General features: G+C 44.3%; 1 long non-coding RNA gene across 1 annotated transcript; it reads left to right on the top strand.

The window, feature by feature from the left end:
• The first annotated feature begins 8268 nt into the window (after positions 1–8268).
• LOC141060018 (uncharacterized) lies at positions 8269–13094 on the top strand. Its single transcript, XR_012222647.1, has 2 exons — positions 8269–8613; positions 12411–13094. It is a non-coding gene; the product is annotated as an uncharacterized lncRNA (long non-coding RNA).
• The last annotated feature ends 4575 nt before the right edge of the window (positions 13095–17669 follow it).

The following is a 17669-nucleotide window of genomic DNA, read 5'->3' as shown; positions in this document are numbered from 1 at the left end:
GAAGCAATGAAGGGTCTCTCTGACAGTCAATCTCTACATACAACACCGTTTCCACTCCAGGCCAGCAGAGGGAGCTCTGAACCAATACTAAGGGGAAGAGCTACTCTCTGAGGGCCAGGAAGGGGAAATTAGTTCTGTGAGGAGGGCGAAGTGTGTGGACGTGGAGAGAGGAGCTGGGGGATTGAGCAGAGAGTTGAGGCTCATTCCCAGCTGGAACGCATGATCTGGAGCCTGGTCTCCAAGGTTGTATGGATACTGACGGTCCTGCAACAGAAACCAGAGGAATAGGAAGCTGTAAATGCTCTATTCCCATCTAAGACGTGGAGGCACAACAGTGACGTGTGAGCCAAAGGAGATAGAAGGCTACAGCTGTCTGCCATACGAGGTAGATCCAAAAGGGAAGAAGGAGGAACTTCAGTGTAACACAGTACTGCATGTACCTCAAGAAAGCGCTAGAGAGGAGACTACCCAACCCTTCTGATAGAGAGATTCCTAAGTTACTTCCAGGCTAATCAGCTCCTGTGCCATCTGTAATCTGGACACTGGACTGCACTTACAAAGTAAAGGTAAAGAAACTACACTTTGTTGTGTCCTTGCCTTCTTCCTGGACCTTCTTCAGCACTGCTACATCTCTGTGCCAGACACTGCACCCTCTTCCTCAACACCTATCCTCTTCATCTACTCTGCCCTGGGACTGCAGCCCTCCCTGTGGAGGGCTACAACATCATTGCTGTACCACATCATCTGTCCCAGAGCATCTGTCCGCAGCGTCGGCTTAACATCTTCATTGCCGAACACCACAGGTGGCATCACGAATCATTCACTCATAAACTTTATTCCATCACTTCATCCCTTTTACATGGGTGCCAAGGGCCACGGACCGGGTCATCGCTGCTGTGACATCCCCCTCTGAGAGACCGGCCCGGTACCGAGTACCCTACAGCCCTGGGAGGGCGACCCACTTACTTCTTTTTGCCCTTGAAAAAACAGGCTCTGCTATACCAAGATGCCAGATTGCATACATGGCTCTACTATTCCAAGTTGTCTGTCCACACACTCAGCTCTGCTGTATCTGGGTGCCTGACTGCATACACGGCTCTGCTGCTCTAAGGTACATGTCTGGTGACTTGCTTTTTCATTGTCTGTCTGCAAATCCAGGTTCTCTTTACCACGTGCCACCAGGTTATACAGTTCCACTGTTCCACATACTGACTCCTCTAACTCTGCTGTATCTTGCGGTATGAACTCCTCCAGTCTGAGCATCCAAACCTTCAATAGAGCAAATCCACCTCCCCTGATGGGCCATAGCTGTGCAGTGTGGTCCTAGCACTGCCCTTATCAGGGGTGGTGTGATTCCCAGCATAGGTCCCGTCCTGTTCCTCGGGGGCAGTCTGATCCTGGGGATCGGTTTCCGCCTGCTCCTCTGGGGCAGCAGGTGTGTTGTATGTAAGGGTTCAGTATTATCTCATTGTTCAGAGGAAAAAACAAAAGACCTGCAGGGAATGAAGTCAGTATTGTTAATGTGCTGAAGGTGTCGCGCTCCTCTTAGTACAGATGTCACTGACTCATAAGAAACATTTAGGCTCAGGACCGAGTTTTCACGTGAATACAGATTCTCATGAGAACCCGCGGCAGAGATCTGAGGCTGATCCTTGGATTTACAGTGTAGATCTGACCCCGAATGAGCAGTTATTGCTTTATCATAGGTGACGTGATATCATCTGCTATGAGCCAGTCCTGCTGATCAGGGCAGTGTGATCCTGGGGTCTGGGCCAGTCCTGCTGATCAGGGGCAGTGTGATCCTGGGGTCTGGGCCAGTCCTGCTGATCAGGGGCAGTGTGATCCCGGGGTCTGGGCCAGTCCTGCTGATTGGGGCAGTGTGATCCCGGGGTCTGGGCCAGTCCTGCTGCTCAGGGCAGTGTGATCCCGGGGTTTGGGCCAGTCCTGCTGATCAGGAGCAGTGTGATCCCGGGGTTTGGGACAGTCCTGCTGATCAGGAGCAGTGTGATCCCGGGGTTTGGGCCAGTCCTGCTGATCAGGAGCAGTGTGATCCCGGGGTCTGGGCCAGTCCTGCTGCTCAGGGCAGTGTGATCCCGGGGTTTGGGCCAGTCCTGCTGATCAGGAGCAGTGTGATCCCGGGGTTTGGGACAGTCCTGCTGCTCAGGGCAGTGTGATCCCGGGGTTTGGGCCAGTCCTGCTGATCAGGAGCAGTGTGATCCCGGGGTTTGGGACAGTCCTGCTGATCAGGGCAGTGTCATCCCGGGATCTGGGCTAGTCCTGCTGATCAGGGCAGTGTCATCCTGGGGTCTGGGCCAGTCCTGCTGATCAGGGGCAGTGTGATCCCGGGGTTTGGGACAGTCCTGCTGATCAGGGGCAGTGTGATCCTGGGGTCCGGGACAGTCCTGCTGATCAGGGGCAGTGTGATTCCGGGCTCCAGGCCAGTCCTGCTGCTCAGGGCAGTGTCATCCTGGGGTCTGGGCCAGTCCTGCTGATCAGGGGCAGTGTGATCCCGGGGTTTGGGACAGTCCTGCTGATCAGGGCAGTGTGATCCCGGGGTCTGGGCCAGTCCTGCTGATCAGGGGCAGTGTGATCCCTGGGTCTGGGCCAGTCCTGCTGATCAGGGCAGTGTCATCCCGGGGTCTGGGCTAGTCGTGCTGATCAGGGCAGTGTCATCCCGGGGTCTGGGCCAGTCCTGCTGATCAGGTGCAGTGTGATCCCTGGGTCTGGGCTAGTCCTGATGATCAGGGCAGTGTGATCCCGGGGTCTGGGCTAGTCCTGCTGATTAGGGCAGTGTGATCCCAGGGTACGGGCCAGTCCTGCTGATCAGGACAGTGTCATCCTGGGGTCTGGGCTAGTCCTGCTGATTAGGGCAGGTTCATATGGAGTTTACTAGCATGGAGACACATACAGGAGCTTCTCACAAACTAGAATATCATCAAAAAGTGAATTTATTTCAGTTCTTCAATACAGACAGTGACTCTCCTCTATTCTCTAGAGTCATTACACACAGAGGGATCTATGTCACGGGTTTATTTCTGGTAATGTTGATGATTATGGCTTACAGCCAATGAAAGCCCAGAAGTCATTATCTCAGGAAATTAGAATATTTTATAACACCAGCCTGAAAAATGATTGTAAAATCTGAAATGTCCTCCTGAAATGTCTGATGAGTAAATGCACTCAGTACTTGGTCCGGGCTCCTTCTGCATCAATTCCTGCATCAATGCGGCGTGGCATGGAGGCGATCAGCCTGTGGCACTGCTGAGGGGTTATGGAAGCCCAGGTTGCTTTGATAGTAGCCTTCAGCTCGTCTGCATTGTTGGGTCTGATGTCTCATCTTCCTCTTGACAATACTCCATAGATTATCTATGGGGTTAAGCTCAGGCGAGTTTGCTGCCAATCAAGCCCAGTGATACTGTTGATATTCTAATTTTGGGAGAAGCTCCTGTATCTTTGCATTGGAGCTGTATGCACAAACAAATGACTTTGATTAAAAACTATTAACAAAGTTCATCTTTTATTTTCTGTGCACTGGTGAAATTACAGGAGAAAAATCTTTAAAAAAAGGGGAAATACTCGTCTACTATAGGAGTCCTGATAATGGGCGATGCTTGGTGGTTCCCATCTCTAGCCTCCTGTCGATATATATTCAGAAGTCACCATCACATGACGACGTGGAGGTGACGGGACTGCAGTGTGAATACCGCCTGCCCAGAGATTAATATGCATGTAGGATGTGTGTATAAGGTTTTCAACAACTGTGGCTTCGAGAAGGTCAGAGCGATATAAATGGCGGCTCACCCCCTCTTCCATTTGTCTAAGTGCAGACGCTGTATGAAAATCTGCCGACTAATTAATAGGATAATGGGATAATCATAATTATTGTATCATCGATGTCTTCAATATTTTTCTTAAGTGCCACTTACCAAAGGTATAGCGAGTAGGCAATAAAAAGACCCAAGTCACTAAGTTACAACCACGGAAACTCTCACACCCCCATATAAAACCGCTATAAAGTGAGACACCTAATACTACATGGTCACAGCTCACAGGGCAGATAACAATGCAAGAAGGAGGATGCTTATAATTCACATAGGAGCAGTGTTATAGTAGCTATATTATTGTACATAGGAGCAGTATTATAGTAGATATATTCTTGTACATAGGGGGCAGTATTATAGTAGTTATATTCTTGTACATGGGGCAGTATTATTGTAGTTATATTCTTGTACATAGGGACAGTATTATAGTAGCTATGTTCTTGTACATAGGAGCAGTATTATAGTAGTTATATTCTTGTACATAGGAGCAGTATTATAGTAGATATATTCTTGTACATAGGGAGTAGTATTATAGTAGTAATATTCTTGCACATAGGAGCAGTATTATAGTAGTTATATTCTTGTACATAGGGGCAGTATTATAGTAGTTATATTCTTGTACATAGGGGGCAGTATTATAGTAGTTATATTATTGTACATGGGGCAGTATTATAGTAGTTATATGCTTGTACATAGGGGCAGTATTATAGTAGTCATATTCTCGTACATAGGAGCAGTATTATAGTAGTTATATTCTTGTACATAGGAGCAGTATTATAGTAGTTATATTCTCGTATATAGGAGCAGTATTATAGTAGTTATATTCTTGTACATAGGAGCAGTATTGTAGTAGTTATATTCTTGTACATAGCGGCAGTATTATAGTAGTTATATTCTTGTACATAGCGGCAGTATTATAGTAGTTATATTCTTGTACATAGGGGCAGTATTATAGTAGTTATATTCTTGTACATAGGGGCAGTATTATAGTAGTTATATTCTTGTACATAGGGGGCAGTATTATAGTAGTTATATTATTGTACATGGGGCAGTATTATAGTAGTTATATGCTTGTACATAGGGGCAGTATTATAGTAGTCATATTCTCGTAAATAGGAGCAGTATTATAGTAGTTATATTCTTGCACATAGGGGCAGTATTATAGTAGTTATATTCTTGTACATAGGAGCAGTATTATAGTAGTTATATTCTTGTACATAGGGGCAGTATTGTAGTAGTTATATTCCTGTACATAGGGGCAGTATTATAGTAGTTATATTCTTGTACATAGGGGCAGTATTATTGTAGCTATATTCTTGTACAAAGGGGCAGTATTATAGTAGTTATATTCTTGCACATAGGGGCAGTATTATAGTAGTTATATTCTTGTACATAGGAGCAGTATTATAGTAGTTATATTCTTGTACATAGGGGCAGTATTGTAGTAGTTATATTCCTGTACATAGGGGCAGTATTATAGTAGTTATATTCTTGTACATAGGGGCAGTATTATTGTAGTTATATTATTGTACATGGGGCAGTATTATAGTAGTTATATTCTTGTACATAGGGAGTAGTATTATAGTAGTAATATTCTTGCACATAGGAGCAGTATTATAGTAGTTATATTCTTGTACATAGGGGCAGTATTATAGTAGTTATATTCTTGTATATAGGAGCAGTATTATAGTAGTTATATTCTTGTACAAAGGGGGCAATATTATAGTAGTTATATTATTGTACATGGGGCAGTATTATAGTAGTTATATGCTTGTACATAGGGGCAGTATTATAGGAGTCATATTATTGTACATAGGAGCAGTATTATAGTAGTTATATTCTTGTACATGGGGCAATATTATAGTAGTAATATTCTTGCACATAGGGGCAGTATTATAGTAGTTATATTCTTGTACATAGGGGCAGTATTATAGTAGTTATATTGTTGTACATAGGGGGCAGTATTATAGTAGTTATATTATTGTACATGGGGCAGTATTATAGTAGTTATATGCTTGTACATAGGGGCAGTATTATAGTAGTCATATTATTGTACATAGGAGCAGTATTATAGTAGTTATATTCTTGTACATGGGGCAATATTATAGTAGTTATATTCTTGTACATAGGGGGCAGTATTATAGTAGTTATATTATTGTACATGGGGCAGTATTATAGTAGTTATATGCTTGTACATAGGGGCAGTATTATAGTAGTCATATTATTGTACATAGGAGCAGTATTATAGTAGATATATTCTTGTACATAGGGGGCAGTATTATAGTAGTTATATTCTTGTACATGGGGCAGTATTATTGTAGTTATATTCTTGTACATAGGGACAGTATTATAGTAGCTATGTTCTTGTACATAGGAGCAGTATTATTGTAGTTATATTCTTGTACATAGGAGCAGTATTATAGTAGATATATTCTTGTACATAGGGAGTAGTATTATAGTAGTAATATTCTTGCACATAGGAGCAGTATTATAGTAGTTATATTCTTGTACATAGGGGCAGTATTATAGTAGTTATATTCTTGTACATAGGGGGCAGTATTATAGTAGTTATATTATTGTACATGGGGCAGTATTATAGTAGTTATATGCTTGTACATAGGGGCAGTATTATAGTAGTCATATTCTCGTACATAGGAGCAGTATTATAGTAGTTATATTCTTGTACATAGGAGCAGTATTATAGTAGTTATATTCTCGTATATAGGAGCAGTATTATAGTAGTTATATTCTTGTACATAGGAGCAGTATTGTAGTAGTTATATTCTTGTACATAGCGGCAGTATTATAGTAGTTATATTCTTGTACATAGCGGCAGTATTATAGTAGTTATATTCTTGTACATAGGGGCAGTATTATAGTAGTTATATTCTTGTACATAGGGGCAGTATTATAGTAGTTATATTCTTGTACATAGGGGGCAGTATTATAGTAGTTATATTATTGTACATGGGGCAGTATTATAGTAGTTATATGCTTGTACATAGGGGCAGTATTATAGTAGTCATATTCTCGTAAATAGGAGCAGTATTATAGTAGTTATATTCTTGCACATAGGGGCAGTATTATAGTAGTTATATTCTTGTACATAGGAGCAGTATTATAGTAGTTATATTCTTGTACATAGGGGCAGTATTGTAGTAGTTATATTCCTGTACATAGGGGCAGTATTATAGTAGTTATATTCTTGTACATAGGGGCAGTATTATTGTAGCTATATTCTTGTACAAAGGGGCAGTATTATAGTAGTTATATTCTTGCACATAGGGGCAGTATTATAGTAGTTATATTCTTGTACATAGGGGGTAGTATTATAGTAGTTATATTCTTGTACATAGGGGCAGTATTATAGTAGTTATATTCTTGTACATAGGGGCAGTATTATAGTAGTTATATTCTTGCACATAGGGGCAGTATTATAGTAGTTATATTCTTGTACATAGGAGCAGTATTATAGTAGTTATATTCTTGTACATAGGGGCAGTATTGTAGTAGTTATATTCCTGTACATAGGGGCAGTATTATAGTAGTTATATTCTTGTACATAGGGGCAGTATTATTGTAGCTATATTCTTGTACATAGGGGCAGTATTATAGTAGTTATATTCTTGCACATAGGGGCAGTATTATAGTAGTTATATTCTTGTACATAGGGGGTAGTATTATAGTAGTTATATTCTTGTACATAGGGGCAGTATTATTGTAGCTATATTCTTGTACATAGGGGCAGTATTATAGTAGTTATATTCTTGTACATAGGGGCAGTATTATAGTAGTTATATTCTTGTACATAGGGGCAGTATTATAGTAGTTATATTCTTGTACATAGGGGCAGTATTATAGTAGTTATATTCTTGCACATAGGGGCAGTATTATAGTAGTTATATTCTTGTACATAGGGGGTAGTATTATAGTAGTTATATTCTTGTACATAGGGGTAGTATTATTGTAGCTATATTCTTGTACATAGGGGCAGTATTATAGTAGTTATATTCTTGTACATAGGGGCAGTATTATAGTAGTTATATTCTTGTACATAGGGGCAGTATTATAGTAGTTATATTCTTGTACATAGGGGCAGTATTATAGCAGTTATGTTCTTGTACATAGGAGCAGTATTATAGTACAAAATCCACAAATAGAATTAAAATAGAATTTGTGAAGTACAGTATTCAGATGTACGGGATATCTTGCTCTTCAGACTCCATTTTTGTGCTTGCGACGCCATTTTGCTGTTTACAAGATACATTTTGTAATTAGGTGAAAGTTCGCATCTGTTATGAAACTAGACTATTCTAGCTTGTACAAGATATGAGATCCTAAAAGAATGTGCTATTTTTCTATTCTCTACGTCACGTAACTAGGGACATATTCCGGTTTTCTTGCAATACTATTGGCTTATAATTAAAGTGAATGTATTACAATGATGTTATTGGTAGTTGAGAACTTTGCATAATTAAGCAAAAGATTATAAAAGAAGTGACTAAAATAAAGGGGACTAGTGATCTGCCTGGATCCTCCCGTACAGAGACCCCCGTCTCCGTGTGGTCATTCCCAGTTGCTAGCAATGCCCTATGAACTAATTTGGAAATCACTGGATCAACCATGAAGATTAATTTAGCCCTCCCTAAATAGCTCCCTCAACAGCTTGGCGTCCAACGGGGGGCCCCCGAACAGGGATGCCTCTGCCCCCGGAGGACAACAAGACTAGGGACCCTTGGAGCGGACACAGGTGCTGGAAAATTGGGACTGATCATCCCCCACGACAACTACGGTAAGTTGGCAGTTATACTGTTCAGACTGACCATTGGTATGGTTTTCCTGTGCTTTTTGCTGCAAAGAGGATCTGAGGTTTGTGCCCGTGGTGGGGTGATTCATGGGTGGAATCATATAGAGGTGCAGACCCGTTGGGGACCCAGTGCTCAAACCGTACCTTATAAGGGACGGGACACACCGGATTGACCAGTGATTGTGACTCTCTTTATAGTCAAAATATCCTGAAGTCCTGAATTCACTATTAGAGTCAGGCGTGGTGAGTGATTGAAGACTGGGTAGGATACGTAACTCAGGTATATATAGATAGATAGATATAACCAGAGGTGTCCGGAGGGATAGTCTGAGATGCCCTCCTCCTTTCACTGAGTACCGCGAATCTTGGGCAATCCCAGAGGGGGATTATTGACCCGGTGGAACAGAGACTGAAACGGCCGCCAGATCTGTGCACAACTGAAGTAAGAATATTTAGCTCTAAATGAGAGAATCCGTGGAAGGAAAAGAAGAATTTCGTGGCTTGGCACATGAATTGTGTGACGAAGGTGTTAGTAAGAACAGAGAAAGTGAATGCTGATTGTTTCTGTTACTGCTATGTTGAAGAAGGAAAAATTGTCTATTATTATGGCAAGGACAGGATGTATTGTGGTTCAAGCAAGTGACTGTGGTGTGAGGAAGTAATTGGTTAAGAAGGAACTAAGGTTGATACTAATGTGTCAGGCAGGCAAATAGTTAAAAGTGATGATTTCAAAGAAGAGGTCTCCCTGCTAGATGACAATTGTACAAGAAGACCGAGAGTCGCAGCCCCCACCTTTTTTTTGTTAAACGCTCACGGTATCTATTATCAGCCACCGCTGCCAGCCTCAGTCCCCGCTAAAAAAAAAAAAAAAAAAAAAAAAATTTCAGAAGAATTTAACCCGTCTGTTCAGCAGAGAGAGAAAAAGAAAAAAAAAAGCAAGCTAGCAGCCAGCAGCTGCTACAGCCCCCACCATTGTGCCCAGCGCGGCTGCGAGTACACAGTCCCTTATCAGTATCAGTGTGCCCTTCAGCCCACACAGCAAACTCTGGCCCCCCCTCAGACTTCAGCTACTAGCAACCTTACTCCCCAGCCCCTCCCTGCCAATGCTGGCGCTGTGCCAAACTCGGATACTTTCAGAGAAATTGTTATACTCCTGCTGTTTTAATCGGAGTAGATGGCAGACCCAATTAATATACTTTTATAAACCCCATAAAACCCTTCCCCGAGGTTACTGCTCAGTTTGTAATCTCTCCCACATGTCCAGTAAATTTACTAGGGGCAGATTTATTATCGCAGTTCCGCTCCAGAATACAATTCCAAGATGATGGTCAGATGGCTCTTACGTTATGTAATCCCTATGTAGATGAAGACAGTGAGGAAATCTGTATTTTTCATGCCTTTCCCACAGATGCCACAAGAGGCCCAAAACAGTCCCAACCAGTTTGCAAAAAAAAAAAATGAGCGAGTGTCTTTTGCCATTGCTGCCATTGTTAGCCTCCTTAAGTATCTGGCAGCACTGAACTGTTGGGTTTCGGCCTCGAGACTTCAGTTCTGCCTTGGTCAAGTGATGTTCTTGGGTCACTATCTCCTTCAGGGTGCCAGACACCTCGCAGAAGAAAGAAAAATAGCTGTCAGCTCCCTTCCTTTCCCGAAAGATGAAGCTGAACTCCAGCGTTTTCTTATGCACTTATTGTTGTCAGTGGATACCGGATGCATCCCGCATAATGCAACCCCTTTACAACGCCTTGAAAGACGGTATAATGAACTATAAGGTAAGATGGCAGTGATGAGGATTACCTCCAACATGACTGTTCCCAACTTCTGACTGAAGAAACAGCTACTCCACCAAATGTCAGTGAGAATCCACTCCCAAATCCTGATCTGGTGTTATACACGGATGGTTCAAGATATGCTGACGAGTTTGGTAGATTCCACACGGGATACACTGTTACCACAGAGGACACTGTACTGAACGCAGCTGCACTCCTGCCCACACAGTCAGCACGAGAAGCAGAACTCCAGGCTCTGTCTACTGCATGTACTTTGGCCAAGAACAGACGGGATAATATATACACGGACTCACGGTATGCATTTGGTGTTGCTCATGATTTTGGGGCTCTATGGGCCAATCGAGGGTTTTATTACTACTGCTGGAACCCCAGTGAAAAATGCTGAAGCTGCTAAAACCCTCATGGACTCGATCAAATTACCTACTCAGGTGGCTATTATCAAAGTTAAGGCGCACGGTCCTAGGAACAGTCCACAGACTGTTGGCAATGCATTTTGCGGATATGCAAGCAAAAGCCGCCGCTCTTTTACAAGTTGAACCAACCATACTAACTATGGTGACCACACGCTCTCAGCGTAAACAGTTACAAGAAGCACTGACCCTACAAGAACCTGATGATCTACAACAGACTGAAGTTTTCTGTCGGACCCCGCGAGACCGCTTAATGACGATGCAGAGAATGTCTCCAAAGGAAGAGGTGAAGCAATGGAAGACTGATGGGGCACGAATGGATAATGGTCTCTGGAAAAAGGACCAACTCGTGTGTCTCCCTAAGCGGATGTACCCTGCTATTGCCACATGGGCACATGGACCTACACATCGAGGAAAGAATCAGGCCCTCGCACTGGTGCAAAAATTCTACTGGGCCCCAGGAATTTCCACAGTTTTGACAGCGCTCATCCGTTCCTGTAAAATCCGTCAGACTTGTAATCCCGGTCAACTTCAACGTGCACCCCCGAAGCATCTTGCTAAGCCCGACTATCCTTTCCAAAGGCTCCAGGTGGACCATATCACGTTGCCTATGTCTGGAAGGTATGAATACTGTTTGGTTGTTGTTGACAAGTTCTCTAGTTGGCCGGAAGCATTCCCTGTTACCAACATGACTGCAAAAACCACAGCGAAGAAACTGGTGATGGAAGTTATATGCAGATATGGGGTTCCAGAAGTTGTTGAAAGTGATCAAGGTCCGGCCTTTTCTTCTCATGTGTACCAAGTTCTGACAATGCTTGGATCCACTGTAGCCCTCCATACTCCGTACCACCCACAATCCAGTGGGGAAGTTGAGAGGCTGAACGGCACACTGAGGGACAATTAACCAAAATGATGCAGGAGACTACGGCTCCATGGCCAGAGCTCCTACCCATTGTACTATACCATATCCGTGCTACCCCTATTGCAAAATATGGTCTGTCCCCATATGAGATATTGTTTGGTGCTGGGCCCCCAGTTGCAAATTTCCAGCCCCAGCAGTTATCAGAAGAAACTGACCGTGCTGTTATTCAGCTTAGTAAAAATCTTGCTAACACCCATGTTCTAGTTTTCTTTTCTTTTCCAGATTCAGCAGAAACCGACACCTGTTATAACCTGAAGCCTGGTGATTTGGTAGTTGTGAAAAGGCATGTCAGGAAGCACGGACTAGAACCCTTGTATGACGGTCCCTATCAAGTCCTCCTCATCACCCAACAAGCCAATAGCAAATAAAGGGGCATAATGTTTTGGTTTTTCGCATTTTCCATATTATTATTGGTAGAAGTTAAAAGTTAAAGTTAGAAGATATTCAATGACTCAGAGATCAATACGATAAAGACAATGATCGTACTAAGGACAGTTGGTGGTCAGACACCTTCTCCTTTCTCAATCCAGCCAATTAGTTTAAGGGAATTGGGGGCTGGATAGCTGGGATCTTACAAAGCTTGTTACACATTGCTGCCTGTATCCTTGTTGTATATGTGATACTAAAACTTGTTCTTTGGTGTATTTCTGTATGTATTAGGAAATTCTGCACTAAGACAGCTAATGATGATACCAAAGGCGTCGTTGCCCCTGCTCTTCTCTGCACCGATCTCAAAAGGCTACTTGATGAAGATGTTGAAGCCAAGCACATGGCTACCTACAAAAGATATCCACCACCGTTATCAAAAAATTGTTATTCGTGAACTGCAGTATACAGGGAGGATGGGTGAGCCGCGACAGCCATGACTGATAACACGGCATCAGTCATGTGAAGACCAGTACCTCTCGATCTTATGGCTTGGGATAGATCCTCTGATGCTGCGTATGCGTTAACAAAATTTATCTAGGGGGGATTGTGAAGTACAGTATTCAGATGTACGGGATATCTTGTTCTTCAGACTCCATTTTTGTGCTTGCGACGCCATTTTGCTGTTTACAAGATAAATTTTGTAATTAGGTGAAAGTTCGCAGCTGTTATGAAACTAGACTGTTCTAGCTTGTACAAGATATGAGACCCTAAAAGAATGTGCTATTGTTCTATTCTCTAAGTCACGTAACTAGGGACACATTCCGGTTTTCTTGCAATACTATTGGCTTATAAAGTGAATGTATTACAATGATGTTATTGGTAGCTGAGAACTGTGTATAATTAGGCAAAAGATTATAAAAGAAGTGACTAAAATAAAGGGGACTAGTGATCTGCCTGGATCCTCCCGTACAGAGACCTTTGTCTCCGTGTGGTCATTCCCAGTTGTTAGCAACGCCCTATGAACTAATTTGGAAATCACTGGATCAACCGTGAAGGGTTAATTTAGCCCTCCCTAAATAGCTCCCCTCAACAAATTCTTCCTTAATACAAAACATAAATTCTCATGAATGCATCAGGCAATAATTATAGAACTAAATTAATACATTAGGAATAAAGGTAACTTAGAGTTCACTCCTGTGGAAGGAAGAATATGAAATAAACACTTTTAGTAACATGATCGTGTTATTATCCCACAGACACATTCCTCCATAGTTTCCCATTACTCTGACTTTTCTTTATCTCTATCGCTCTTATCCATCTGAGCTCAGACAGTATCTTTGTGACTGCGGTGACGGGATGGAAGGGCTCGCTGTGGAGGGACACACGGGTTCTCATGTGCCAGTGGTAATACTTAATGGTGGTAATGATTAGGTACATTGTCCCCCTGTCGATGGTACCGTCAGTGGATGGGACTCCATAGATCATGTCAGGGTAATTCAGGGACAGCAGTCTGGGGATTTTCAGCTTGGTCGATACTTCCGTCCATATTTCCCTACCTCCCCGGCAATCACAAATAAAATGCTCCATGGTTTCCTCCTGCTGACAACCAAGGGGACAGTTCCGATCCAAAACACTTAAATATTTTAAGTTCCCCCTCACAAAGAGCTTCCCATGTAGCGACAGCCAAGCAATGTCAAAAAACTTTGCTGGAAGTCGCCTCCCATTGAGGAATCGGAGACTGTGCTGAAGAGTCCTGGTGGCACAATCTCTTAGGGCCAGTGGAGAGTAGAAGTCCTACATATATGAGCACACAGATCTTTCCCCGTATTACTCTCAATGTAGGACCTCTCCAGTCCCCACTTCCTGACACACTTCAGACCATATTCCAGATACTGGGGGAGGTGGTCACCTGTCCATCTCCTCCTCTTGAGACTGCCACCTCGCACCCAAGATTCTGCAAAAGGCAATATCCAATACCTGATACTATTTACCCACAGGGAGCTACTGTTTGAATCCATGCTCCCAAAATTTACTTTCAGAAACAAGGAGTCAAAGAAATCCCTTGGATTTAACATATCCAGCCCGCCCTCTCTCCGCCGTAGGTACGTTATACCCCTCTTTATCAGGTTTATCCTGTTCCCCCACAAGAGCTGGAAGAACAGGCTGAGAAGCCTCGCCGAGAAGGATTCTGGCAAAGGAAAAACGACAGAGACATACAAGAAGACGGGGACCAGGTACGTCTTCAACATAGCAACCCTTTCTCTGTAAGTCAGCCTCCAGTTCTTCCATCGCTGAACCTTTGCATTTCCGGTCTCCAATTTTTCCTCCCAATTTAGGCTGACATTATCTTCCCTCCCGAATTTAACCCCCAAGAGCTTAATATGGGTGGAGGCCTTAACAAACTGCGGAAGATCAAAGTCTGGGTCAGACTGCAATGTCCACAGAGCTTGACTCTTCTCAAGGTTGACCAGAGACCCGGAGGCCCCTGAGTAACTACTGATGGCCGCAGACAACATCTGCACCTCATGAGGATTAGATATCACCAGCGTCACATCATCCGCGTAGGCAACCACTTTCAGAGACAAGCAGTGGGGGACCGGCACCCCCCAAAAGTTACACTCCTGCAGTGACCTCAAAAACGGGTCTAGGGCAAAAACATACAGGAGTGGACTCAGCGGGCAGCCCTGTCTCACCCCCGCCTCAACTCCACAAGTGCCACCCTGCCAACCATTAATCAGAGGAAAGCTCACCGCGTCTCTGTACAAAGTCTTCAGCCAATCCACAAATTGTCCTGGAATACCGTACGTTGACAAAGTGGCCCACAGATAGTCATGATCAACTGTCAAAGGCTTTAGCCTGGTCCAGACTGACAACATATCTCCCACACCGCAGAGCTTTACATCTCTCAAACATCTCCCATATCGAGATGACTGCTCCAGAGATGTTCCGCCCTTTTACCGTGCCAAACTGAGAGCCTACCAACAGTGCCGGGGACAAACAGACTAACCTAGAAAACAGGATCTTTGCCAGAATCTTCCTGTCAACATTCAAGAGGGCAATTGGTCTCCAGTTCTTGATGTCGCTCGGCTCCTTACCTTTAGACAGCAGAATTAATGAGGACATTCTCATGGATTGAGGCATCAGGTGATTTTCTAGACAATTTTTGTAAACATCCACAAGAAATGGAGCCAGGAGGTCTCTGAATTTCTTATAAAATTCTGCTGTTATACCATCCAGACCTGGTGCCTTCTTCAGATGTAACTTATCAATGGCCTCCTTAACCTCCTCCACCGTTAATTCTGGTGTCAAAGGAGAAAAGTCCAGATCATTAGTATCAGGCGTTGGAGCTGCCTCCAAGAATTGAGTCCTTTTATGTTTATCCAAAGCCTTCCTCTGAAACAAGTCAGTATAATAAGATTTCACAACCCCCAGGATACCCTCCCGAGTTTCCTGCAATATACCCTGGGAGTCAATGAGACCTGCGACCGATTTATTGGCCACCCGCTCCCGGCAATTCTCAAAGGAATCAGGTGCCCCCAAGACCCCATAATCCCGTTCGAGTACCAAGGAGGTATACCTGATGTACTGATACTACCTTATCTCAGATTTCAGCCGGTCGATCTTCTCTTTGTTACCCCTGCCCTCCGAATAGAGTGACTCCAATTCTTTGCGCAGCCTTAGGTACTGGCTATACTTACTCCTGCCCTTCTTAACTGACAGTCTCTTCAAGAGGTATCTGATATCATCCTTGACGTCCTCCCACCAGTCGGCCATGTTGTCATAGAAGTCCACTCTCTGTAGATGACCTTGCAAAAGGGAGTGGACACAACTCTGGACAGAGACATCATGGAGGAGGCTGGAATTGAGTCTCCTTAACCCCCTACCAACATCACCTCGCTTAACGGCCACCAGGCAGAAATATAGGGCAAGATGGTCTGAGTATGGGACGACTCTCTCATTCATGGCACCAATGACTTCCATGGGACTTACAAAAGCCAGATCTATTCTACTGCCTCTATTGGAGCAGGAATAGGTTAATTTTGGCTTTCGACCTCCCCGTTTAAAGACGTCCCCTAATCCGGCCTGCAGGACTATGTTATTCAAGATCCTACCATCCCTCGTCACGGTTCTACCTGAGGAGCTGTCACCTGATGTCAGTATAGCATTAAAGTCCCCCGCCATTATCACTGGAAGAGAGGTGAACAGATAAGGCTTGACATCACTAAATAACTGTATCCTGTCAGTCACCGTCTGTGGCCCATAGATGTTAATGAGCCGGAGTCGCCTCCCATGGATAGTGACTTCCAGGACCAGACACCTTCCCATAACCACCTCCGTCATCCTATGTACTGTCACATCCCTGGTGTTAAACAGGACGGCGACCCCGGCGTACGGCTCCACAGCCAGTGACCAAAAGGAGGGACCAGATCGCCATTCCCTCTCAGCCTCCCCCATGAGCCCCTGAGTCATCAGCCGCGTCTCCTGCAGAAAGAGGACATCTGCGTCCAGGTATCGGAGATGGTCATAGACAGCGTGCCTCGTCCTCCTCACCTTAATGCTGTTCACATTACTGGATGTTATTTTTAATGAGAAATCCGCCATCACAATGCCACAACAGAGGAGCAGAGATGTAAAAGCCGCCATCATAAGTCTGGGTCAAAGATGTTCTGACTACCACCGGTCTCCATGTCAGACTGTATCTCAGTGTCAGCAGGTACGGGCTTCCGTTTTGTAGGGGGATGGTCCGCTACGTCCCTGTCATACTCAGTCTCTATTCTTTTCATCTCTTCCTCCAAGTCCCCATCAGACTCAGACAAAACATCAAACTTATTGGACACGACCATCACACCTGCCGAACTCTGGACTTTTTTCCTGCCACCCTGGCTAGTGACATACTCCTCCTCAGGTTTACGGGAGGCCTTGTCCTTTTTTTTTCCTTTTTACCTGATTACAGCCACTTTCTTCAGCTAGAGATGGTGATACTGAAGTGGTGGCTACATGTGGCTGCTGGACCTGAGGGACGACCTCCATGCTCCCCTCTGTGCAAAGCTGCTCTGATGTTACCTGAGCGGACCCCTGGTGGACCTCTGACCTGGTCAGTACTGTCCCTGACATTAAAGCCTCCTCCTCCTGAGCCTCTGTCCCTGTCACTAACTCCTCATCAGGAAGGAGCTTGCATATATTGTGCCAGGCATCAGGACAGTCCCTGTGAGGGTGGCCGATCTCCCCACAGAGGTTGCACTTGATGTTCTGGCAATCTGCCGCTAAGTGGCCGACTTCCCCGCACAGTCTGCGCTTTACCACGGTACAGGTGTTTGCCAGGTGACCCACTTTACCACACTTAAAACACTTTCGTGGCTGCCCAGGGTAGAAGCAAACCCCCTTCTCCCTCCCGATAAAGAAGGAGTTGGGTAAGTGAGCCGTGATGTTGTTGTGCTGGCGCAATTTCACCAGCACCTTCCATCCACCGGTCCATATACCGTCCTCATCCCTGTTTTTGGTGAGGTCGGAGACAAGGTGACAATGCCTCCGGAGCCACACCACAATGTC

This window comes from Dendrobates tinctorius, unplaced genomic scaffold (genome assembly GCF_039654945.1).
Source record: "Dendrobates tinctorius isolate UK_male_01 unplaced genomic scaffold, ASM3965494v1 ptg000232l, whole genome shotgun sequence".
NCBI classification, from domain to species: Eukaryota; Metazoa; Chordata; class Amphibia; order Anura; family Dendrobatidae; genus Dendrobates; species Dendrobates tinctorius.
The sequence above is the reverse complement of the archived record's forward strand: the minus strand, read 5'-3'. Positions and strand labels throughout refer to the sequence as shown.